We start from the raw sequence: 6,305 nt of genomic DNA on the forward strand, positions 1-6,305 counted from the left end.
GTTTATATTTTAGCGAAGTTGATCTAAAAGGACCTCTTTGATGAAGTCATGTTTAAATAGGGCCCTGAATGAAATGAGGGAGAAAGCCAAGCAAAAGTCTTGGGGAAGAATTTTCCACGCAGAGACAAGAGCAAGTGCAGAAATGCAGAGGCAGGACAGTGGGTGAGTTTGAGTTACTAGTGTGAGGGCTGTGCAGAGAGCAGAAAGAACAGTTGGAGATGGTATTTCTGACTTCCTTCCAGCTCTGCATCAATCACATGCCAGAATAATCATTCTAAATCTTTACTTTTGGCATATCTCTTCATGCTTCAATAATTTCATGGCTGTATTTTCTAGTACATTAAATTTACTGTTCTGACTGATTTTTTCTGTCCCCGTCTAGTTCCCTCTTATGTTATAAACCACTCCTCAATCTTACCCCTTCAATTTTAGTTGGATCTGCCCCTCAAGTATATTCATATTCACTTATTCCTTTGTTTTGGGTTGGCCAAAGAGATCTTATGGAAAAACACAAGTGGACTTTTTTGGCCAACCCAATAGATATGTGTGTGTGTGTGTGTGTGTGTGTGTGTGTGTGTGTGTGTCTACCCTCAGACAACTTGGTATTAATTCAGTGAGGATCTGTGGTTGCAAGTGACAAAGTCCAACTCAAATTGACTTAAATAGGGAAGAAAATTTATTGGTTCACTTAACTGAAAGTTCAAGATGGTTTTCTTAAACATGGCTTGGATTAAGAATTCAAATTACGTCATCAATATTGGGATTCTCCCTGAAATGTTGGCTATTTCCTCTGTCATTGGCTTCATTCTCAAGCTCCACAAATCAGCAGCCTGCAGCTCTAGGCTCACACTGTCCTCACTACCAGTGAACGTTGTGTCCATTCCTAAACCAGCTACTGTTGCCCAGAGGAAAAGATACACAGATTGTCCTGGTCTGAATCAGAAGCCCATACCAGAAGTTCAGCCTATTAATAACACATGAATAGCACAAGAAGGTGATTCCACTTTGGAAAATGGGAGTATGGTTATCAGAGGAAGGCTCGGTATGTCCTGGGTAATGGAAATAGCAGACATACAACTTATCCCTGTTCTTCTGTTGATGTCCCCAAGCATTCCTCTTCTTCAGTTCAGTCGCTCAGTCGTGTCTAACTCTTTGCGATCCCATGAACCGCAGCACGCCAGGCCTCCCTGTCCATCACCAACTACCGGAGTCCACCCAAACCCATATCCATTGAGTTGGTGATGTCATCCAACCATCTCATCCTCTGTCGTCCCCTTCTCCTCCTGCCCTCAATCTTTCCCAGCATCAGCGTCTTTTCCAGTGAGTCAGCTCTTTGCATCAGGTGGCCAAAGTATTGGAGTTTCAGCTTCAACATCAATCCTTCCAATGAACACCCAGGACTGACCTCCTTTAGGATGGACTTGTTGGCTCTCCTTGCAGTCCAAGGAACTCTCAAGAGTCTTCTCCAACACCACAGTTCAAAAGCATCAATTCTTCTGCTCTCAGCTTTCTTTATAGTCCAACTCTCACATCCATACATGATCACTGGAAAAACCATAGCCTTGACTAGATGGACCGTTGTTGGCAAAGTAACATCTCTGCTTTTTAATATGCTGTCTAGGTTGGTCATAACTTTCCTTCCAAGGAGTAAGTGACTTTTAATTTCATGGCTGCAGTCACCATCTGCAGTGATTTTGGAGCTCAGAAAAATAAAGTCGGCTGCTGTTTCCCCATCTATTTGTCATGAAGTGATGGGACCAGATGCCATGATCTTAGTTTTCTGAATGTTGAGCTTTAAGCCAACTTTTTCACTCTCCTCTTTCACTTTCATCACGAGGCTCTTTAGTTCTTCACTTTCTGCCATCAGGCTGGTGTCATCTGCATATCTGAGGTTATTGATATTTCTCCCAGCAATCTTGATTCCAGCTTGTGCTTCTTCCAGCCCAGCGTTTCTCATGATGTACTCTGCATATAAGGTAAATAAGCAGGTGACAATATACAGCCGTAACGTACTCCTTTTCCCATTTGGAACAAGTCTATTGTTCCATGTCCAGTTCTAACTGTTGCTTCCTGACCTGCATACAGATTTCTCAGGAGGCAGGTCAGGTGGTCTGGTATTCCCATCTCTTTAAGAATTTTCCACAGTTTATTCCTCTTCTACATATGCCTTTTAAAATGTTTATGCCCACTCAATTCAACAATTTTTTTTTTTACCACCACAAATGTACTCACTTCCTCCACAAAGAGAAATGATCTAAAGATCATCTAGTTAACTGATGATAACTTCAAGTCCAAAATAGCAGCATAAAGCATTTCTCCAGCTTGTAGCCATACAGTTCTTCATGGTCTAGCAACCTAAGGCTACATGATAAAATCAGCTACAAAATACTTAATTTGTAAGGACAAGAAAAGAAACGAACACCTGCAATGAAAACTCATATTTAGAAAAAGGGCTATGGCAAATACACTGTGGTCTCCAATTCATAGCCTATATTGTATCTAGCTGGACAGGAATAGCTAAGGCTTCCTACCATGAGAGAAGAGAAAGTTCTTTGATCAACCCATCTGGCTGCCATATGTTCTGCTCTTGGAGAATCTCTCATCCTTTATTCTCCCATGCCATAACTGTAATAGACAATGGGGAGGATAATCCTTCTAGGGGCCATGCCTCTAGCATCCAGCTTCTTGCTACAGTGAGGAGTGAAAAATCTCTTGCTATGGTAGACATTACTAGCTTTCACCATCAAATAGCTCGGATGCTCTTCTTTTAAGTAGAGTTGTTGCTAAAAGTAGCTTCTTACCCAGAGACTACATTTCCCAGCTTCCCTGTTAATCTTGGTAAAGTCTCATGTCTGTCTCATTGGACTATGAGTAGAAGTGATCCGAATCACTTAACAATGTGGTTCAGAACCAGGTAAGCCTTCGCTGGTCTCTTTATCCTCCTAAGACTGCACTGAAAGAACTCTAAGACCCTGAAGAATACATAAGAGAGCCATGAGATGGAAGGAATCTGGGTAGCTGAATGATCTTGTAGAAAACCACTTGTTAATCAGGAATACTGATACTGCACTCTACAAAAGTGCAAAATAAATATCTATTGTGTTAAGCTACTCAGGCTTATGTTTACCTTTACAGCAATAAGTAACCTGGGTTTTGTTCTCTAGATTTAGGTTTCTTTCACAATGCAATTTCCTTTCCTTCTTCGTAATCTTCCAGTCTATTGGTATGTGGCCAATCCCATGGCAGAAAAAAACACCAAAGTCAGAGATCATTTAAAACTGTAGTCTTTGCATCTAGATTTTGATATGGTTATTTTTATCTTTTGGTAATAGGCCTTGGTATTCTCCCATTTTGGTTTCTCCCTGAGAACAGTTTGAAACAATAGCCACTGGTTTTGCAAAGGGGCTGGAGGAGGGAAAGCGGATGTAAGGGTGGAATGGCATGGTGATGCTGGAGGAACAGAGTGATAATTATTATGTTCCTAGGAATTGCTTGAGAGAAGCCAGGGAATGTTCAGATTTCTCCCAAGTTCCAGTCTTTTCCATTTCTTGCTTTCAATGGTATTAACAGTCTTTGGGGGCTTTTCCTACCCTTAATGGCTCCAGATTACTGAAGTTTCCATCATATTTGATTGCAGCCTATAAGCAAAAATGATCATTTAGGGACTCCCCTTGCAGCGAGGGATTGGGAAGGCTTCGCAGGTGGTGTTAGTGGTAAAGAAACACCTGCCAATGCAGGAGACGTAGGAGACATGGGTTCAATCCCTGGGATGGGAAGATCCCCTGGAGGAGGGCATGGCAACCCACGCTCCAGGCAAGTATTCTTGCCTGGAGAATCCCATGGACAGAGGAGCTTGGCAAGCTACAGTCGGGAAACTAAGATCCTGGATACTGTGTGGTACAGCCAAAAAAAAAAAAAAAAATATATATATATGTATATATATATAAAACAAAACAGTATTGTTTCCTCTCTGCTTTAGATAAATAAAGCTCAACTTTAAACTTGAGTCTTTCTCATAGGATCTAACTAAAAGCCAGCACATAAGAGTTGATATACTCTAGTATCTGGTCCTTTTGTGTTTCATACTTGATAGGCACATTTTCTGAATCCTAGTATACAACAGGTGCCAGTTTAACCTACTACTTTGCTCTTGAATTCCCAGCCCAGGATAGATGGAGCCTCCTCTGAATCAACTGACTCAACAGTTTAAGATCTTTCTGTTACTAATTTCCACTCCCAGTACCAATTTATGAATTGTTAGTACTATTTTAGTTGCAGGTGACAAAATAAAAAAATACAACTCAAACTGACTTATGCAAGAAAAAAGAGAGAGAGAATATTTTGGCTATTGGCTCATATAACTAAAGAAGTAGTGATATATTTAGCTTAAGGCATAGCTTGATCCAAGGGCTTAAGCAATGTCATTAGAATTCTATTCCGCTTCATCTCTTGGCTCTGCATTCTGTGTTGGCTTCTTTCTCAGGCTCCATATGGTGGTTCCTGGCAGCTCCAGTTCACATAATCCTTACTGTTAGCAATCTCAGTGGAAGAGTGCATACCTCTTTCCCAGAAGCACAAGCAATAATCTCCTTATATTTTATTGGCTTTGATTAGGACATGTGGCCAGAGGAATGATTACTCACGTTGTTGAAAGTGGAGTCCACCCCACCTGGAAGACCCTGGCTGAGAGTGACAGAGGAGGAAAATCAGGGTGTGGTTATCAGAAGAGTGAACTGATGCTGAGTGGCAAAAAACCAAATGTCTCTCGGATACCAATGTGTAGTGTTTCCTAATTGCTTCACATGTGTTGGTTTTATCTCCTTCACTGGGCTGTAAGTGCCTTGGGAGCAGGATCGTGTATTATATGTCTTAACAGTGCCAACCCAGCAGGCAGACCTTAGATACTGGCTGACTGATGGCCTCCTCTCCTAACACTGAAGATGGCATACTCAAAGGGTAAAAAGAGCTTAATAAAGGGACAATTTACAGAGGTAATCATATAGTAGAAAGGGTTAAGGGAACCAAGTAATAATGGTAAAGCAATTAAAGACTGGTAACAATGAGAAGACTTAAGCCTGAAGGAGCGGGGAAGGCAGCTTTTTAATGGAACCCAGTAAGAGCCATAGTTTGGAAGGAGATGCCTGATAAAAGCTGTGACTATAAATAGAGAAATGCAGCCACTGCCAAGTGTGGCCCAGCAAAGGAATGGGAAATAAAGCACTTGTCTTCTTTTTTCCAACCTTTCGCATTGGCCAAACTCAACCAGAAGCTAGAGGGCTTGGATAGTGGAATCTATAGAGGTCAGCCTCCGATATAAAGCAAAGCAAATAGGATGAAAAATGGAAAAGTGGATCTGGAGAAGCAAATGAAAAATAACCAGGACATCCCTATTATATTCTTTAGAGAAACCCTAATTAAAAACAATTCAATATGTCATAACCATATAGCAGGCTATATGCTGGAGTTACCTGGAAAATAATTTTACCCTTTCCAATAAATTTGTTAAATATGAAACTAATGTGATTTCATTTCTAGAGCAGTTTAAGACTTTAATGCTCATGAATTCATAAATCACAAAAGTCTTTTGTTAGCCTATGTAGTTAAAAAGTTATCGTCATTGTATTGATATGGAACTCCTTCAGAATATTGTACCTGGTAATCCATCAGAAAGTCCTTGCACAGCACTTGTCAAATAGTGACAGATTTGATAAATGTTTGATGATTTGAAGAATGATTAAATGAATAAAGCATTTCATATAGACGTTAAGTGAGAAACTAGATGAGTTTTCTTTGTTAGAGGTTGACGCTAACTGTACATCTACCAACCCTGTCTCTTAAAGTCTGACATTAGCATCTTAGCTCTTGATCAAGGTGTTATCTCATAGGAAATAGAACTGCAATAAATTTTCTTTGTCAATCTTCAGAAGAAGTTCTATAATTAGCTGTCATGGTAATAAACTCACTATAAAGTCCATTTCAGTTAAGGGACTATTATTTTTTTAATCTAAAACTGGGTTTCTTCATGGAATTGTCACTCAACTGTATGAAAAATAAATATACTTGCTTCAGTATATAAACTGGCATTAGAAAGTGTCAGTTCAAACTATTTCTCTAGCAGATTTTAGTGAAGCCAAAAAAACATACTTTTGTTCTTTGGCAATCCTGTGATATAGAGCTTAAAACCATTTACAAAATGCTTTCATATGTAGCACCTTTCATTTACTCATACAAAAAATAGTATTGCTTAATTACTATATGCCACACATTATCTCTGTCTTCATTGAACGTACATTCTACATTAGTGT

The sequence above is a fragment of the Cervus elaphus genome, chromosome 12 (assembly GCF_910594005.1).
Source record: "Cervus elaphus chromosome 12, mCerEla1.1, whole genome shotgun sequence".
In the NCBI taxonomy this organism is placed as follows: domain Eukaryota; kingdom Metazoa; phylum Chordata; class Mammalia; order Artiodactyla; family Cervidae; genus Cervus; species Cervus elaphus.